The sequence below is a fragment of the Tachypleus tridentatus genome, chromosome 8 (assembly GCF_004210375.1).
Source record: "Tachypleus tridentatus isolate NWPU-2018 chromosome 8, ASM421037v1, whole genome shotgun sequence".
NCBI classification, from domain to species: Eukaryota; Metazoa; Arthropoda; class Merostomata; order Xiphosura; family Limulidae; genus Tachypleus; species Tachypleus tridentatus.
This window is the reverse complement of record NC_134832.1, coordinates 28,368,253-28,389,610: the sequence shown is the minus strand read 5'-3', so window position 1 is coordinate 28,389,610 and position 21,358 is coordinate 28,368,253. Positions and strand designations below refer to the sequence as shown.

General features: G+C 34.4%; 1 protein-coding gene and 1 long non-coding RNA gene across 7 annotated transcripts in view; one reads left to right on the top strand and one right to left on the bottom strand.

The window, feature by feature from the left end:
* The window catches only part of LOC143222052 (putative receptor-type tyrosine-protein phosphatase mosPTP-1), a 150,758-nt gene that overhangs the window by 90,773 nt on the left and 38,627 nt on the right, over positions 1-21,358 (bottom strand). The window lies entirely within an intron of this gene.
* The window catches only part of LOC143222054 (uncharacterized), a 56,195-nt gene that overhangs the window by 2,491 nt on the left and 32,346 nt on the right, over positions 1-21,358 (top strand). The window contains exon 2 of one of the 3 annotated variants that reach the window (XR_013011972.1): positions 13,069-14,623. The exons of the other annotated variants lie outside the window; for them this stretch is intronic. This is a non-coding gene — a long non-coding RNA (uncharacterized LOC143222054). Of the gene's footprint in view, positions 1-13,068; positions 14,624-21,358 lie in introns of those variants that run through there. 3 annotated transcript variants of the gene reach the window in all.

Sequence of the window (21,358 nt, the reverse complement as noted above, 5' to 3'; positions counted from 1 at the left end):
CATGTGGTAACTTTACAGGTTCGTTTGGAAAGTAGCGCTCTTTAAACTCATTGTCTTACGATATAGTTTGTTGTTTTTAAGATTTCAACTGGTGTTTTAAGTTTTACCAAAATCATAGCCCCAATTTCATTTTAAATTTTTCTTTTAAAATAATTTTTAATGTCTCATGTAACGACTCAAAAACGTCAGCATCGCCAGGTATGCATAAATATTAAAAATAGTTTGCTTCTTTGTTCTTGAGTATAGAGCTTTACAAGAGGCTATCTGTGCTGTGCCACCACAATTATTGAAACCCAGGTTTCAGCGATGTGAATCTTCAGATATTACAGGAGGTTGTCAAAAGTAAACAAGATAAATCCAGGCTACGTCTACTTTATAGTAGCATAACAGTAGAAAAAAATTCATATTATTTCAGGCTTAAGAAATGCAACAACGATTTATCTAAGCATAAAATTTGAAACTTTATAAACAGGCACACGTCCCAAACTGCGTTTTGGTTTGTTTTTGAATTTCGTGTAAAGCTACCAGAGGGCTATCAGCACTAGCCGTCCCTAATTGATAGACTAAATGACAGACAAAGGGGAAGTCAGACAACAACATCCACCACCAACTCTTAGATTATTATTTACTAACAAACAGTAGAACTGACCGCCGTAATACGGCGGTCCATGTCTGAAGAAAGGCCAAGCATGTTCGGGGACGAGATTCAAACCTGCGACTCGTAGCTTGTGAGTTGGTACTCGTTTATTTTCCTGTAAAAGCTCTAACAAATGTGTCTGTCTTTTACTGACAGTAAGCTATAATGACACTATGCTTAAAAATCAAACAAGCCCATAACAACAACGCCACCTTTCAAAACGTCTCTCTCTTCATCATTTTATTTTTCAAAAACAAAACATGAATTACGCATGCCCTAAATTTAAACATTTTATTACTTAGTAATATCCATTGTTACCTGTAGTACAGCGAAACAGGTTTGTAAATTATTGTCGGGTTGTTACTGTATGTAATATACTGACATCTCGAAACGTTAATTCGTATGGTGATAACTTAATCTAACAGCACTTGGTTAAAAAAGTACATAATACACGAAAACAATTTCATTGAAATCATAAAGTGCATTTTACAACGTAAAAACAACAACAGTGAAGTGTAATAATTTCGTTTTGTTCAGCAATAAAAAATATCTTGTTTAATTCCATTTTATTATGTATATATTACGCTATTTCTTATTGAAATCTCTTCGTTTTTTACTAATTTTTAAATAATTGTTTTATCTCTATCATAACATCATCAGTTACCTCGGTTTGAAACAGGTCCTTGTTTATGAAATGAAAATAACAGTACACTGTCAATTCCTTCGGTAAAAAGGTGTATGTTATAGTTTAAATTTGCAAGCACTCAATTTTGTACTGTGTTTAATAGTTTAAAGTGAAAAAACACCTCCACTCAGTATACTATTTCGAGCTATCACTGTGGTTCATTTGACTCGTGTTTGTATTACAGAAACAGTGGGCTTCTTTACGTTTGTTAGAACAACAGACTGGCATCAATCGCTGAACATGTTGTAATGCTCTCCACTCGCCGAGAATCTCTCCCATTAAGACTTTATTCAACTAATTTAATTGAATGGTATAAGTATCCAGGTTTTGGTGATTTTGTACGTTGACAGTGTGAATTATCAATTAGGTGAGCGTAGAACGCTTCTAGTGTATATACATACATATTTGTAATATATGTTTAATAATCCATTTTTCGTATGATCTTCTCCAGCATTGATGGACTATTGAAAACATGTTTGCATGACAGAGTCTTCTGTGTATATCATAACCCTTTTTGTTTTTTAATGTATCAGATAGAATTAATATTTACTAGAGACATTGTAAATAGTATTTACACTCTCCACTAGGTGCTATTTCATGTGGCTTTTGAACACTGATCTCATCTGACTTTATGCTGTTTGTAACCTCTATGTGTTTTCAGAGAGAGAACTGACACATAACGGAACACAGTTGTATTTTATTTCCTTTGCATTCTTGGTTTATCGTATTTTCTTCTTTATCAAGTGTTTCGAGTATCCATTATCAAGGAATCTTGTGATGTCTCTCTCTTTCTTCTTCTCAGCACTTTCAAGATTATAAATTTTGTTTATTACATAAAATAGGCAGTTTATGATGCCCATCTTTTGATCATCGAGATGATTTATTGTGGAGGTTTTAGCTGCAACTATGGACTCTTGAGGTACAAAACATATTTGTCTTGGTAGCCATTACATTCACGAATAGAAGTTTATCTTTTTCAATATCCATTGTGAATATTATTGCTTAATGTTATCTGTTCAGGCGGTTAAATCATTGAATCTTGTCTATAATGAGTGACCATATTATGCATATATCTGAGCCAAATTTTGGAACCTGGAGCAGTTCCTTCAAGGACGTCATCTTAGAAATGTTCCATGTATGATGTTGCTGAGTGTTGTTCATAGACGGAGTTCGTGGTTACACTTTCTCTTTGTTGGTAGTACTTATCTTACATTTCCAAGTAGGTTGTGTTTATACAGGGGGTCGGTTTCTGTTATCGTGGGAGTTGCCAGTTGGGTGTATTACTTAAGACTATCATTTTCAAGTATTTATATCGTTCCAAGGGTTGATATGTTAGTGAAGAGGTTAAATACATCGAATAAAATGGCTATGTCTCGTGTGGTTGCTTTTATAATCTCTGCAAGTGCCAGCGAAGGCGACCATTTGATAAATCAGAGCAATATTACATATTAGGATGTGAAAGACACAATAAAAAGCAAAAGATAAACAAGCCTTCCATATTTACCCAACTCGGCCAACTTTACACTGACCTCAGCAAAATAAAACTGATTCAAGTTATAATGGCATGGAAGCCATAGTCGAGTAGATAACACACCACATGCTTATTCAGAAACACAAGGATCAACTTCCAGCCACAACCACAGTAACCTTAATATCAAATAAAACAATAGTAGGTTTTTGGATCAGGTGATTTTTGTGCTCAATTCGTAATCTGCGGGACGAAGATTCGAATCTCCGTCTCACCAAACAAGCTCGCCCCTTTAGCTGTAGGGGCATAACAATTGATAGCCAATCACACTATTTGTTGTCAAAAAGTACTGCAACAGTTGGCGGCGGGTAGTGATGACTAACTGTCTTCCCTCTAGTATTTCACTGCTAAATTAGGAATGGCTAACGCAGAAAGCCCTCGTGTTGGTTTGCTCGAAATTCGAATCAAACCAAATGTTTTGGGATATTAACCTTATATTATTAGGATAACCATTGCTTGTAAATTTATTAACTGATGTAGGTCAGTAATGAGCTAGATGGCTTTAAAACACTATTTATAGTAGGTAAATGTTAAGAAAATCTTTGTAATGTATGTATATCATTAGACCATCTTTGCAACGTATGAAACATGACTAGAATTTCTGACTAAACTAAATACTCATTTTATTCAAACAAGGTCAATAAATGTTGAAGTGATAACATTCTAGTATTATAAGGAGGAAAAGTAGAGTACAGAGGGCCAGGAAGTTTTTATTTATTGCTGAACGTGTCACGCGAGAGAGCGTGAGAAGTAAATGATGGTACGTTGTGATATTGTCAGATAGTGTGGTTGGCTGTTTCGAAATGAACAGCGATGCATGTACACGTATAGAATGATCCCATTAGAACTGCCTGGTGGGCAGTTTCTAAACTATAGACATAACATCACCGTTATTTGTGATTACACCAGAAACTACCCCTCGTTAAGAAACCTGCCTATATTTGTTTAACTTGTGTAACTTAGTACCATACAGTGTAAGCAAACTTGATAAATACAGAAAGTTTCAGTCGTGAAACTTAATATCAACTAATTATTCTGTTTATATCACGACATAAATAATATTATACTTCAATAATTACGATGATGACAAAGGCCAAAAAGCAAAATATGTCTGCAGTAGCTTATGAACTGAAATACACTTATTAAACCATCCGTACGATTTTCATTATATGACAACAACATGGAAATCACAGAATATGTAAAAATACTTCCTATGTATATTAACTACTAATGAATCACACATGCATAGAAATATCGAGAACAAGTGAAAGAAGGTTATCAATTAACTCTACAAAATACAATGACGGACTTCCGGTTTGGGCATCTTAGTTAAGAAAGGTTTGTTTGTTTGTTTTGGGGAATTTCGCACAAAGCTACTCGAGGGCTATCTGTGCTAGCCGTCCCTAATTTAGCAGTGTAAGACTAGAGGGAAGGCAACTAGTCATCACCACCCACCGCCAACTCTTGGGCTACTCTTTACCAACGAATAGTGGGATTGACCGTCACATTATACACCCCACGGCTGGGAGGGCGAGCATGTTTAGCGCGACGCGGGCGCGAACCCGCGACCCTCGGATTACGAGTCGCACGCCTTACGCGCTAGGCCATGTTAAGAAAGGATAATGAACTCATTGAGAATGTTCAAACAAGCGCTTCCAGCATGACGTTTGTGCTCAAAAGAGAAAGTTTAGAAAGAGGAGGGGTCAGACAGTTGATGTTTCATAAGATTGTTAGATGCGTTTGGAAACTATAAATACTGAAGATATTTAGATTGTTATACGATTTTGGAACCCACAAAAAAAAATGACATGTAGATTGTTAGACGTATTTGGAATCCATAAATACAGACGACATTTTCATTAAATAAAATCCCTGCCGGCCTTAAGACTAGACGACACAAGTTTAAAACATGGAAAACCCAGCTGTAGCATTTGGTGTCCACAAATTTGAAAATGTTTTTAAAATCATACCGGTAAAACCATTTTTAACCTGCAGACAAACGGTTTATTGTACTTGAAAGAATAATGCTTAAAAGTTTTATAGCCCTGTATTGGACAATATTACCGAGTTATTCCAGCAGGGCAGTGCCCCGCCAGACGAGAACCTGTGTGTCACCAACACACTTGAAACATTCCCCAATCAGTCAGTGGACTGGGCGAGGAGGCTCGATTAGCTATCTTCTTAGTTCTTCAGACATTAAGCCTACGGGTTTTGTTTTTTTTTTTTTTTTTTTATTGGATTTCGTAAAGAAAGTTGTTCACGCCAATTAGACTACGAGTAAAGAAAAACTACATCAATGTATCCAGTGTAATTCTTGGTGCAAGTGTTGAACTATGGTGATTGCATGCTGTAATAATAATAATAATAAGAAGAAAATCTTTAAATATTATTGTTTCATATGTAACAAACTGCATGTCTAGGTTAAGCGGAGTTACTGTCAAGAGTTTTAAAAAGTGTTTCCAAAATTATTGAACACCTCGTAATCTGTACGCTCAAAACGAACCCTTGAAAATGTAATTAAACATGTATCTAATTCAGCTGCTTTTAGTGCTTACAAGATTATAAAGAGTATAATTTTTTTGCAAAATTTTAAGATATATTGTATAAATCATTGAGTCAGTTACGTACGGAGATTAAAATATTAAGGTAAATTACATAGAGTTTATAAGGCTAACAGTCAGTTGTAGATAGCGTTTCAATATTCTAATTAAGTCACATATGGGGTTTACAAGATTCTAAGTTATTATCTGCAGAGTCCTTATTGTGTATATATCACAATTTATGCATCTAGGTTATCGTGTTGCAATATCGTTAGATTTATAACTCGGAAGTTATGGATCAAGTTTACTTGCACAGTTTACGATATCCTTGCAATGAAACACCAAAAGTTATAAATATTACTTGTTTTGTTTTAAAGGTACTAAAGATGTATACATTGAATATTATGGATTTTAATTAATTAATTTTAAAAATCTTTATCGTGTATACATTACAAAAGATGCATCCTGGTGATAACTTACAGTTTTACAAATTAATATCAGAAACGATGGGTCTAAGTCAGTTCTGGTGTTGACGAAATATTTAAAATATTAGGAATATTGTGTCTATGTAAATTATAGCATCATTTGCAAGATAATTGTAAAGTTTATATTAATATACAAGTAAGTTACAGTTTTGGCAAGATTTACGTATTTGTGAGTGTGTGTATTGATTGTTTGTTTTGAATTTCGCGCAAAAATACACGAGGGCTATCGGCGCTAGCCGTCCCTAATTTAGTAGTGTTGGGGAAGGCAGCTAACTAGTCGTCACCACCCACCGCCAACTCTTGGACTACTATTTTACCAACGAATAGTAAGATTGACCCTCACGGCTGAAAGAGCGAGCATGCTTGGTGTGAGGGGGATTCGAACCCGCGACCCTAGAATTACGAGTAGAGTGCCTTAACCACCTAGACGTGCCGAACCGTGTGTATTGATATAGCAATATCATAATGTGTGGACTTAAAATATTGCACTCCATATATCAGAAGTTGTAAATGTAATTACCTCAAGGTTTTACTAAATCCTTGGACAGTATGCACACGAAATGAATCTATTGTATATTAGTTACTGGGTTTACAAGATTGTGAGAACGCACGTTAAACATCTTGAATCTGAACAAATGCTGCCTAAAAGTCGTTTCGCGCAGTAAGAAAATCCTGTTTCTAAGGCCTTTAAAAAAGGTAAGTAATTATACAAAATATACTTAAATAACAATATCAAGGTGTTGACGAAAGTGATAATACAATGACGTGATTGGATGGTTTATTTACCACAGTCTGATTTTCAAGTGTTTGTGCGTGTGGTCTGTCTTATTACAATTTTGTTATAAACACAACTAGTGGAGTGGAACGTGTTTTTTGGTTTTTGTTAATGAATCCTAATGTATGTTTTCTGACAAAAGATAGGGGAACAGTAAATTATACTGTAAATTATTTACAATATGTATACCAAGAATAATGTACAAACATAGATACGATAATTCTAAGCATAAATTCGAACATAAAATCAATTATTTCAGTGGTATTTGGTTTTATACTGTGAATATTCGTGGAACATTTATTTAAAAATAATCGACGTGTTACGACATTTTCGGCAATGTATTAGGATGAAATGTTTATGCACTACAATGACAAGACAGTAATTTTCATAACATTCAAGTTTTGTTTACATCGAACAAGAAAGTCTACGGGTCGATAACATATGTTTCTCTTCATGACGACGAGAAACCCACTTGAAATAAAAACGTATCTCAGAACGGCTGGTATGGATATTAACACATATTGGTCGAAACGTTGTTTTCTGCTTTCCAATACAAGTGTTAATACCCATACTAGCCGTTCTGAGGTGCAACGTATGTTTCTATTAAATACGAAAGTAACGCTCAACAACATACGTTTATATTACGTTACGCATCAAACAGGAAGGTTTAAGGGCCAACAATATACGTTTCTATTATGCTATTTTAAAACAGTATTTTGGGGTATACTCTACTACTATTTGATTTTGCATCAATACTTGCATCAGTTTATGTAAAAGAAGGGAGAGATGATTTTCAGTTCTTTTAAGGATTATTTTCTTTAGAAAACATAGAACATAAACCTGGTTATAAAACTCTTCTTCTGTAGTTGATGTAATGAAATATTTTGGGATAATAGGACAAAAGGAGGATTATTCATGTTTAATGAATTAGCGTTTTTAATGGTGCGTTTAGTCCTTAAAACACAAGGCCCTGAGTGTTTGAGACCCTGAAATTGTAGCATGGTAATACCACCAAAACAAGTTTCTAGGGTAGTGGATTAGGTTGTTAAGAACAGGTAGGTTAGTCAGTCAAACTTACCAATCCAGTTTAGACAAGCTAGCTACTGGGGCGAGGCAAGAGAAAGTAGTACTTCAGTTCCAGTAACTTCAGTAACATGTATCAAAGCACGTGCGTGAAAATGGAACGAAGATCTATGGAGAGTCTGTTGTTCCCTATTACACAATAGGATATCAGGGCTCTGTCCAAGGGGAGTCAAATTGCATATTTTGGCGTAGTAATTCCGTAAAGTTATAGGTGGCCCACCATCAATTTCTATGGTAATTTCTAAAGTGTTTGATATGCTTGTAGATATTTGCTTTCAAAAAAAAAAGTTTTACAGTTACACATCATGTTCACGTTTATCCATACAATATCTGCATTAGTTTTAAGACTCGAAGTCTTCTGCATTAACTTGTATTTAGTTCTTTTCCAAACTACAGAGAAAACAAATGATTTGAGAAAAATAAACAACTAAATTATGTTATAATCGGGCACGACATGGCCAGGTGGTTCAGGCATTCGACTCGTAATCTGAGAGTCGCGGGTTCGAATCCCCATCGCACCAAACATGCTCGTCCTTTTAGCCATGGGGGCGTTATAATATGATGGTCAATCCCACTCTTCGTTGGTAAAAGAGTAGCCCAAGAGTTGGCGGGGAGTGATAATGACTAGCTGCCTTTTCTAGTCTTACACTGCTGAAATAGGGACAGCTAGCGCAGATAGCTCTCGAGTAGCTTTGCGCGAAATTCAAAACAAACCAAACCAATGTTATAGTCGAAAGTCAGTTAATAGAATTAATATATTATATATAACAACAACAAAAATACAGTCAATCCCGATATTCGGTTTAAATAAAAGTTATTGTGGTGGAAGATGTTGTTGACTGGGTGTCCTCCCTCTGATCAGTAGTTCAAAATTAGAAACGGCTACATCTAAACTCTTGGGATCTCTGACCTGGCTCTTTAGCCCACATGTTTAATAAAGAGCAGTTCCAGTTTAAAATTTCAATTCCAAGACAATACTAGTGTAACATAAACAATGCAATTACATCAAGAATTTAAAACAAATGACAACAGAAGACGCTGTGATTAAAGGAAGATGTATATTCTAGGTTGATCCAAAACAATTGTGCATTTCAGGTGTAATCGATTAATAAATACGTAAAGAACTTCAAATATATAGCTGCCAAAAAGTTGGCATATTGCTCATGGTAAATAATATATTTTTAAAGAAAGTCAATGAACTATTCTATCTGACAGTTTGTTCTTCAACTACACTGCTGGCCAAAATCTTAAAGCCAACGAACAAAGAAAAAATATACATTTCAACCCCTTATTTGAGTAGAGCTTCAGAAAGATGAAAATAAGAAAAGGGAAAATAAAAATAAACTTTTTAGCATTTAATAGGAAAAATGTGAATACTATGAAATTAGTCTATGAATACTAGCTGGTCAAAAGTTTAGGACCATACCAAAAAGAAGTCCTAAACAGGGTAGGAAATGCCCAACAAGAGGTCTCAATAGTGAGTTGCACGGCCGTCATTGCGAATAACTGCAAACGTTTGCTTTGGCATGGTCGATATAAGCGTTTGCCGAAGGCTGGCTGGCATGTTATTCCAAGTGGTGAAGATCACGCACCATTTGGAATTGACGTCCATTTCTATAGACTTCCCTTGCCATCCACCCCCAAACATTTTCAATGGGGTTCAGTTCGGGCGAACTCGCTGGATGGTCCCATAAGAATCACGTTATTCGCCATGAAAAAGTCCTTTGTCCTGCGGGCATTGTAGATTACAGCGTTGTCCTGCTGAAAGATCCAGTCATTTCCACACAAGCGAGGGCCTTCAGTCGATAAGGATGCTCTCTCCAACATGCCAATGTAGCCAGCTGTTGTTTGACGCCCCCTGTATAACCTGAAACTCCATTGTTCCATGGAAGGAGAAAGCACCCCAGCTTATGATGGAATCTCCTCCACTGCGTCGTGTAGAACATTTATCCAGTGGGATATCCTTATCGTGCCAGTAACGTTAAATTTTTTCTCATCAGAGAACAAAACCTTCGTCCACTTTTCTACGTCACATGTTTGGTGCTTCTCAACAAAGTTTAACCGAGTTGTTTCGTGGTGTGGAAGGAGGCGTGGCCTTTGAAGACGTTTACGGTTTTTAAAGCCTTTCTCTTGTAGATGGCATCTTATTGTTCTTGAGCTGCATTCTGCGTCCGTAAGGGTTTTAATCTGGTTCGACGATCGGCTGGTGTCTTGCCGGACAACCCGTCGAATCCTCCTGCTCAACGCTGGCGAAACTTTTCTGGGCTGACCACTTGAAATTCTCGTTCCGTATCCCTCAGGATTTTTAAAGAAATTTGCAACAGCAGTTTTACTACGCCCAGTCTCACCAGCGATGGCACGTTGAAAAACACAAATGACTAAATTTCGTTACGTGTTTACCGATTAACGCTTCGTTTCAGTATGGTCTTAAACCTTTGACCAGCTAGTATTTAGACTAATTTCATAGTGTTCATATTTTCCCTATTAAATGCTAAAAAAAAATTTTTTCATCTTTCAAAACTCTACTCAAATAAGTGGTTGAGTCTAACAACGCAAAATGCGTACTTTTTATGTTCATTGGCCTTAAGATTTTGGCCAGCAGTGTATATGGAGCTTACATATAAAGAAGAGATGGACATAGCTAAACAACAAAAAACGTTACTTTCAAACAGTTTAACATAATATTAAAAAAAACAACTGAGTCCTAAAGGTTTAATAAAAAAATCCGGAAAATTGCTCGAATACATTTCACTCAAAAGTTTTACAATGGGTGGACGATTATGAGTGAAACTTATGATTAACGTTCGAGCGCTCAGTTCAGTGATGACAAAAGCTTGTCGGGAGCGTTCTTTCCGAGGTGTTTTCTTTTAAAATACAACGTTTTTCTATTACACATATATATATATATATATATTTTAAGTATCAACAATCTCAGCTAATTATTAACGAGTGGTATATTACTCAACGCTTTCTATTGCTGATAATCATCTAAACCTAAGTGTGTATAAAAAGTAGCATTCTTGAAATTAGAATACACATCTCACGTTTCGTTTCTTCGAATTGCGTTATTTAGTCTCTTTAAACTTTTTGGCTAGTTATGTTTCCAATGTACTTAATTCATTTCTACATAGTTCAAAACCATAAATTTTATTTACTGGTAACATAAAAATAACACAATAAGGACGACTGCAATTGTAATTTCATTCCAGACTATGATGACGTCGGCATAAAATTACAACGAAGGCATTTTCGACTACAACACATCTATACCGGAAACAAGAGGCACACTGACACAAATGATGCGTGTTAATTACCCTTCAGCACAGAGTGTAATACTTGTTTAAGTAAAAAATTACTCTATCTTATGTTGACAGTAAATAACGAGCTTTACACGGAACTTAATTTAAAGAAATTATACCAGACCACTAATTGGACGAGGAGATCGGGGTCCCCAGTAGGGCCAAGGGGCACAGTTCTGTAGATGTAAAATTGAGGGCCGCAAGATTAAGAATAACGACTTGAACATAATTTATTTCTGGCAGTCAGTGCGTGCGTATGTGTGTGTGTGTGTTTTCTTATAGCAAAGCCACATCGAGCTATCTGCTGAGTCCACTGAGGGGAATATATATATAGAATCCCTGATTCTGGTAATCTGTACTCGTGGCGATCATCGAGTGAAAAAGTTAACAAGTTGTGATTTTTATAGAACAAGTTATGTTTTTATGAGCCTGCAAATTTTTTTAAAATTATTTAGCATTTTTAGCAGGATTGTGAAATTAAATTAACAAATAGGGTCGCTAACAGAATTCACATGTCTACTATAAATTAGGAAGTGTCTTTGCTTCAGTGTTTTGTTAGTAATTTTAAAAAATTCAGTTCCACTTTTTATGAATAACCAAATACACAGCCTTAAAGATTGGTTGGCAATTCATTTTACTTCTGTTTATTGTTCATAGTAAAAATTGCCTGTACCACCACCCTTCATCATTCATAGTAAATAATTACCTTAACCTCCCCGTGTATTGTTCCCAGGATATAATTAACTTTAACTCCACCGTTTATTATTGATAGCAAATAGTTAACTTTAACTCCCAATGTGTTGTTTCTAGTAAATAATTAGCTGTGCTTCCACCATTCACAGCAAATAATTACCTCCTCGTGCACTGTTGATGTAAAGTACTAACTTTGCTTCCTCTGTATATTTTCATAGTACATAATAACAGTTAGTTGTAAGATTGTGTTGTTAGTTTCTAGTGTCAGATAAAAGAATCGCCTTCCCATAACAGTTCTTACAGTACAAAGTTCTTGTCATTGTGTTTTACATAACATACTATCTATATACGACCCAGGCCTAAGGTTTGTTTACTTTACGCCCTTTCTAACTTTCACCGCATTGGTTACAGTTTTCAACAGTAGATATTTCGTAACCATCTCAGTATCTTAAACACTTCACCATCAGAGGCAGGTATTGTTGAAAGAATCCCATTGACTGTATTTACAAATATGTTATTAGTCTAAAGTGTACAAGTTTTCACGTACTAAATAACTTTCCGGAAAATATTAAGTAAATAGAAAAACTTCACAAGAAGCCGTCTCTTTCGTACCAACGTTTCCGTCATGAACTAAAGTAATTATTACTCATTATTCATTATTTCCTATTATTCATTAGTTCCTGGACTACTGAATTAAATTTATTAATTACCAAGAACAATATCAATATTTTAAAGTCTCAAAAACAGTGCTCCAAGCAGAAGTTCACAAACACACAAAGTGCTGGAAGTAAGAATATTCTAAAAATTAACTATATACATACTAATAGTAATGTTTCACTTCTCGATGATACAATGACTGCTCTCCTGGTTGCCACGGAAAGTTCGATCTCTGGTGTAGTAATTGTTATGTAGTGCGTAGAAATTTCCTTGTCATAGACTGTGAAGCTACCATGCCCTTGTTTCCATGTAACTGCATGAACATTGTTGCTAATAGGCATTTTTCCTTGATGTCAGTCGCCCACATAACATGAGATGTAGATAAGTTTCCTAAAGTAAGGATAACTTATAATTTTCCTCTTGCTACAATTTGGTGTCCACTTGTTTTCTGTATCAGTTCTTATCATCATTACCAAATGAGGCCGAATTATTGTAGCTGTAACCCTAGTGTTAATCAACACATTGCAAAGTTTTCCATCAATAAACCCATAAAATGTTGTTTCTTTAACCTATGAATATCTTTGATTTCGGCAGATAAAAATATTTTCAGTTGAAATTTGTCTCATAAGAATGGCTTACTTCGATTTCCTGATTGATGTTTGATAAGCTCTTGTTTCTTCCTTCAGCTTGTTTGTGTTCAAAGACTCATCCGTGGTGCCCTCACAACTGTTGATTCATCACAACCTCGACTGACGAGGTTTATCATAACTATAACCGTTCCCAGGGATCTTTCTGATATCCTTTAGAAGTTATTGCTCCCTCCAAGCCTTCATCTGCAGTTCTTAACAGCATATTTTCCACGTTGCACTTGAAACGTTTGTTGTCTTACGGTTTACTATCTCCATCCTATGTTACAAGTTATATAACTAATACTTTTAGTACTACACTGATGATATGAATAAGTTGTGTTTCAACACTACAGGATTTAACATTTCTGTAACTTATAGATGGCGTCATCGGAAATGTATTCGCAATTCTGATTAATTCAAACATCATCACCAACTGCAGAGTTTCATTTAAAAATGTACACCTGCAAAAATTCAGCGTATTTCTTATCGTTTCGTCATCATAGAGCCAATAAATTGGACACGTGCTAAGAATTCATCAATCACAAGGAACATACGATAATCTTTCTGCAAGGTTAAGGTCTCTCTTTCTTTCCCCATACGCTGGTTCAGAACCCTAGACGGTTCTCTGCGGTGCTATACTCCAATCCCCTAGATCTTCAACGTTCTTCAATCAAATTTATTTTTGAACTTAATTTTTCTTTAACAATAGATCTGTTTCTTCTAGCTTCTCTCTTCCATTCCCGTCACTTTCTTCTAATTTTCTCCCTGTTTTTTCTTAATGTTATTTTTGAGTCAATTTCTATTTGATCTTCTTTTATTTTTCTGTCTCTTTTTTTCTTTTCTTTTTACCTTTCTATCCCTTTTAGCATTTTCTTCATTAAATCTTTTTTTCTCTTGATCTTAACAAATTCATCCTCTAAACTAACACTTCATTCTCATTCTTTGACTTCAGATTTTAGTTTGCTAAAATTTATATAATCTAAACTGAAATAAAAAAACCACGATGGTTTTCAGGTTAAGACTAAAGTTTTAAAACCTGAAACATTACTTACTAGCTTCGACTCCCATATAATCGTTTTTAGTGAATGTTTTAGAAATAAATCTCGATTTTTTTCTTACTTTCCATTTAAAACAAAAGCGAGAAAAATGTGTAATTATCTTCAGAGTGCTGTACTGTTGATTTCGTAACTCATTAGAGGACGAAAACCAGGAGCACGAATGTTATCACGAGCTACGTGCATGTCATCACGAACTTTTGAAAACATGTACAAACCAGACATTAACCTCCTAGAGTGAACACGATGTAACATACTGCGCATGTCCTAATATACTTTCTTCCGTGGAAAATGAAAAATACAGAGTTTCATTGCTTTTAATCACTTTGAAGGGTAAATAAGATAGCCTGTTTCATTTCCATTACGCCTCATTAATTTTTCTCACCAGAAGATTATTAGTGTTAAGAAAATTAAACTATCAAGTTCCTTACCTTGACAGGACACAACCACTGGAGCAGAAATATCACTCAAATGTTACTTAATGAAAATATTAACCTAAAAAAAAACAACAACATTTATATAGCTTTATGGTTCGTATTAATATACAAAATGAGGGACAGCTACACAATCCAGTTTCTTACTGAGTGACAGGATAATTGTAAACATCCAGAAAATTATTATAATAAACCAACGCGTTCACTTCAAACCGAGAACTTGTTACAAGCTGATAAGGAGTACAACATATACAAACGTTACTTGGATTCGTTGCTGATTAAATGATTTCTGTGCGAGTGTTAACCAAGTCCGAATTGGAATTTCTCGCACAAAATAGAAAAATAACAAATTAGGTCGGAATTTATTCTTTTAACTAAAACTCTTATTGGATGGCTATTGACCTTAATTATGGAATTAAAATGTAAATAGCCAGTATTTCTTATATATTTTAATTAGGAAAAATGGAGGATAATTAATACTATGTTTGCATTAATCTTAATCTGATGGATCAGCTTCTAAAGGTATTTGTATATAAATAACTTGTGACTACCATACGTATAATATTCAAACTAAGTCACAGCTCATAAATGTAAATAACTTGTGACTATCATCTGTATAATATTCAAACTAAGTAACAACTCATAAATACAAATAATTTAGCATGTTTTGCTAGTGAATATGACGAACATAACTACTGCTCATGAGCAGGACGAGCACACCATGTTAATTGACGTAAGTACGAACGGAGAAGATCCTACTGGAGTGGATAGCACACACAAACACACCAGACGTTTCATCAAAGAGACACAGAATCGAATTCTAGTCACTACTACCATAGTCCAGATGCACTTCACTGGTCTTACTGTTTTAATTAGTAGTTTACGCACGTGCCTAATTAGTTATCATATCTAATTCCATATTACTTATTAGATTTTTGAACTGTCGGTAGCTCAATTGTCTCAAACTTCCATTCCCGACTTTTAACAACAACAACAACATAATCATTGACTATTGGCTATCTTGTATTGAAGATTGGAACCAGCCTGAAAACCCTCATTACTACGACTGTTATAAAATATGGGAAAATGATGGTCGACCCACAATATAAAATTTCCCAAAGAATCTAAGAATATGGATCTTGATCGTGGAGAACCCGCAGAGATGTAGAACAGCTGTCTCATTATGAACACTGAAGCTGCTGATTCAGTCTCCACCACCACTCTGATAATCTACAACCTGTACAATGAGGTTCAAGGCTAATGAACCTATTACTCCAGCCAAAACATACACCACCACTTCCATAACAGCTGTAGAAGCTGTGTTCTTCAACAAGAAAGAAAGACAATACTTTAATCTAATGTTGGGTAAACTGATACTTGTCATCAGGACATCAATGTTACAAGAGATTATATGAGGACCTACAGATAACCCATTTCCTTTATCGAAACAGATGAAAAAAAGGCTTGTAGAAGACTGAAAGATCAGTCATCACATCTTTTTATATCTTCTGATATGAAAGAACAAACACAACCAACGAAAGGATACGTTAAGACATCCTACCATAGCAATACTGAAATTCAGTACCTAATGAACTCAATGACAAATTCCTGAGGTTAAGTAACAGCTTGTTCGGTCTATCGCTTGTCAATATCATATACAAGCTGTATTGTCAGTCAAAAAGGTTATTAACATAGAACGATCTTTCATCAAATTGTTTTCGACATAAAACACCAATATGATCAGCTTTATCCCATAGAACGTCAGAGTGAATTGCCAGACACCATACATTTTACTTTTTTTAATATTTACAGCATCAAATTTCACTTGCAAACAACAAACGTTATAAATTTAGAAATTACGATCTTATTACATATATATACGTACTGCAATTAGCTTCGGAGCAAACTAACAAAGCACAGTAAATATCTTATGCTTCATCCATTACAACAAAATGTGTCAATTCACAATATGGTTCGATTATTACTCCCTCTATCTGCAAATACGTGTATAAGGATATAAAAAGCTTTACTCGCACGCGCAAATTTAAAGTTATTTTATTACTACTAAAAGAGCTGTCCTGTTAACAACCAACGCATCGTATAGATGATACAGAGGAATAAACACAAGTCAAGCACGTTACACTAATATTTCTTAAGCCACGTGGATACAATTTGTAAAAAGTGCTCATAAATATAAGGAAATGCAGTGAGCACGAATACAAGCGAACTACGCTACAATCACAAACCGAAATACAATACAGTTATATTAACTGTTAACAAGGTTATAACGTGGTGATAATTAAAATAGTTTAACAAAATCTAGTATAATCTTACAACACTTCTTTACTATAAAGTTGTAGTGATACACAAGAAAACTGGTAACGACTTCTGCTGATTAGTTTGTAGTTTTAATTTATTGCATTGATATATATCTATATGTAGCAAAACCTGAGTAAAACTGGTAACAAGTTACTTCTGCTGATTAGTCTGATGTATTATTTGAATGTGTGCTCTCACTGGAAATAAATTTGTATTCTTTAGAATTTCGCGCAAAGCTACTCGAGGGCTATCTGCGCTAGCCGTCCCTAATTCAGAAGTGTAAGACTACAAAGGGAAGGCAGCCAGTCATCACCACCCACCGTCAACTCTTGGGCTACTCTTTTTACCAATGAATAGTGGGATTGACCGTCATATTATAACGCCCCCACGACTAAGATTAGTTACATGGTTTTGGTTTGATTTTTTTAAAAGTTGAATTACGGATTCACCAACAACGCAGCAAAATCATTTAATCACTGTAGTAATGTCTGAATTTCTTTATTTTACTGATAAATCTGTAATAGTCGGCACAAAAATAACCTTTTTACTCAAAATAAACTTAAAATGAGTAAAGCACGAACACATATACATGCATGTTTTTATATTTAAAACAAACATTCACAATACTTTCTTGTTCCGATTTTAAACAGTTTACAGGACAACGTATTAATATCGCAACAAGTGTTATTAAAACCTTAAATTCAGTTATCAATAGTTTTATATTATACGTTTTCGTTTCTACCACCGAATAAGAAATCATATGTTTAACAAAGATTTCAATATGATTAATTTTATTCCTGAAAACTTGCCAGAAATTACGATTTAAAGACGTAAACGCTACTTTAAATCTTTCTCAAACGAACAGGAAGCCAAGCCTTACGTACACGTATCGATAGGGTGGAAAACACTAAGAGCTCTTGAAAAGATAAGCAATTACAATAAAACAAACGGGGTCAAGAATCTCAGAAAATGTACTTTATCACCACAACTTGAGAATGTTAGATATGAGAAAATGTACTTTATCACCACAACTTGAGAATGTTAGATATGAGAAAATGTACTTTATCACCACAACTTGAGAATGTTAGATATGAGAAAATGTACTTTATCACCACAACTTGAGAATGTTAGATATGAGAAAATGTACTTTATCACCACAACTTGAGAATGTTAGATATGAGAAAATGTACTTTATCACCACAACTTGAGAATGTTAGATATGAGAAAATGTACTTTATCACCACAACTTGAGAATGTTAGATATGAGAAAATGTACTTTATCACCACAACTTGAGAATGTTAGATATGAGAAAATGTACTTTATCACCACAACTTGAGAATGTTAGATATGAGAAAATGTACTTTATCACCACAACTTGAGAATGTTAGATATGAGAAAATGTACTTTATCACCACAACTTGAGAATGTTAGATATGAGAAAATGTACTTTATCACCACAACTTGAGAATGTTAGATATGAGAAAATGTACTTTATCACCACAACTTGGGAATGTTAGACATGAGAAAATGTACTTTATCACCACAACTTGGGAATGTTAGACATGAGAAAATGTACTTTATCACCACAACTTGAGAATGTTAGATATGAGAAAATGTACTTTATCACCACAACTTGAGAATGTTAGATATGAGAAAATGTACTTTATCACCACAACTTGAGAATGTTAGATATGAGAAAATGTACTTTATCACCACAACTTGAGAATGTTAGATATGAGAAAATGTACTGTATCACCACAACTTGAGAATGTTAGACATGAGAAAATGTACTTTATCACCACAACTTGGGAATGTAAGACATGAGAAAATGTACTTTATCACCACAACTTGGGAATGTTAGATATGAGAAAATGTACTTTATCACCACAACTTGAGAATGTTAGATATGAGAAAATGTACTTTATCACCACAACTTGAGAATGTTAGATATGAGAAAATGTACTTTATCACCACAACTTGGGAATGTTAGACATGAGAAAATGTACTTTATCACCACAACTTGGGAATGTTAGACATGAGAAAATGTACTTTATCACCACAACTTGAGAATGTTAGATATGAGAAAATGTACTTTATCACCACAACTTGAGAATGTTAGATATGAGAAAATGTACTTTATCACCACAACTTGAGAATGTTAGATATGAGAAAATGTACTTTATCACCACAACTTGGGAATGTTAGATATGAGAAAATGTACTTTATCACCACAACTTGAGAATGTTAGATATGAGAAAATGTACTTTATCACCACAACTTGAGAATGTTAGATATGAGAAAATGTACTTTATCACCACAACTTGAGAATGTTAGATATGAGAAAATGTACTTTATCACCACAACTTGAGAATGTTAGAGATGAGAAAATGTACTTTATCACCACAACTTGGGAATGTTAGACATGAGAAAATGTACTTTATCACCACAACTTGGGAATGTTAGACATGAGAAAATGTACTTTATCACCACAACTTGAGAATGTTAGATATGAGAAAATGTACTTTATCACCACAACTTGAGAATGTTAGATATGAGAAAATGTACTTTATCACCACAACTTGAGAATGTTAGATATGAGAAAATGTACTTTATCACCACAACTTGAGAATGTTAGATATGAGAAAATGTACTTTATCACCACAACTTGAGAATGTTAGATATGAGAAAATGTACTTTATCACCACAATTTCGGAATGTTAGACATGAGAAAATGTACTTTATCACCACAACTTGGGAATGTTAGACATGAGAAAATGTACTTTATCACCACAACTTGAGAATGTTAGATATGAGAAAATGTACTTTATCACCACAACTTGAGAATGTTAGATATGAGAAAATGTACTTTATCACCACAACTTGAGAATGTTAGATATGAGAAAATGTACTTTATCACCACAACTTCGGAATGTTAGACATGAGAAAATGTACTTTATCACCACAACTTGGGAATGTTAGACATGAGAAAATGTACTTTATCACCACAACTTGGGAATGTTAGACATGAGAAAATGTACTTTATCACCACAACTTGAGAATGTTAGATATGAGAAAATGTACTTTATCACCACAACTTGAGAATGTTAGATATGAGAAAATGTACTTTATCACCACAACTTGAGAATGTTAGATATGAGAAAATGTACTTTATCACCACAACTTGAGAATGTTAGATATGAGAAAATGTACTTTATCACCACAACTTGAGAATGTTAGATATGAGAAAATGTACTTTATCACCACAACTTCGGAATGTCAGATATGAGAAAATGTACTTTATCACCACAACTTGGGAATGTTAGACATGAGAAAATGTACTTTATCACCACAACTTGGGAATGTTAGACATGAGAAAATGTACTTTATCACCACAACTTGGGAATGTTAGACATGAGAAAATGTACTTTATCACCACAACTTGGGAATGTTAGACATGAGAAAATGTACTTTATCACCACAACTTGGGAATGTTAGACATGAGAAAATGTACTTTATCACCACAACTTGGGAATGTTAGATAGACTGTCTCCCCCCCAATTTTAGAACTTGCACATACATGCGAATCACGTTGCATTTTTTATATTGTTTTTGATATAATTTTCATATTACTTTCTTCTGATGATAATTATACAATTCATTACATCTAATTAGTTGCAATGGTTTTGTTTAATGTTATTTTCCTGTAGAATGGTTTTAATCTCTCTTAAATACCTTACAAGCTAGAATGGTGTTCATTAGGCAGAATACACGGAAGAAGGTTTTATCTAGAAATGTGTCGTGTTGCACGCATATACAGGTGTCGACAATTTGGGGCTGTTTGGAAAATTAAGAAGAGAAAACAACACCCTTTGTAAGTTAATACCTACTGTAGACGATCTGACGTGATGAAATTCTTGAAAAACAAAACATAAAAATTGAAAATGATTATTACTTTATAGAACACAATTTAAACACTTGTTACATGTGTTAAACAAAGGACTAAAAGTGTATCATCAAAACAAACATAACTCACAAAAATGTGCACAAAGAATTACAATTAGTATTCAGAATTAAGGTGTATTTTTTATATTGCAAAATGACGGCAATGTTTTTCTTCTCAAAAAAAAAATACCAGGCTATTGAAATCACGTTTTGCCAGACGCCAATCTCGAAAGAGAAGTAAAAAAAAAAAAAAAAAACCATTTAGAATGACTAATACATAAGACGCTAAAAGTGAACTCCTCACCACTGTGTAGAGGCCTCCATGACAGACACTTGCCGCTTTTTTGTCGTTGTTAAACTAATACAAGTGAAATATTCAAAGCAGTAGAATAAAATGTAGTATAATTGCACGCAGACCTGACAGTGACCTTGGTTGTAGTAGTATTTTATGTTAACGCCCAATAGCACACAAACTACTAGTCTGTACAGTTTCGCCCACTTGCAAACAATGTTGTTGTTCTCATTTGACGAATTCTACCTACAATTAAAATTTCTACCACCCTACAGAAGACAACAGAATTAATTCTGTTTCAAGT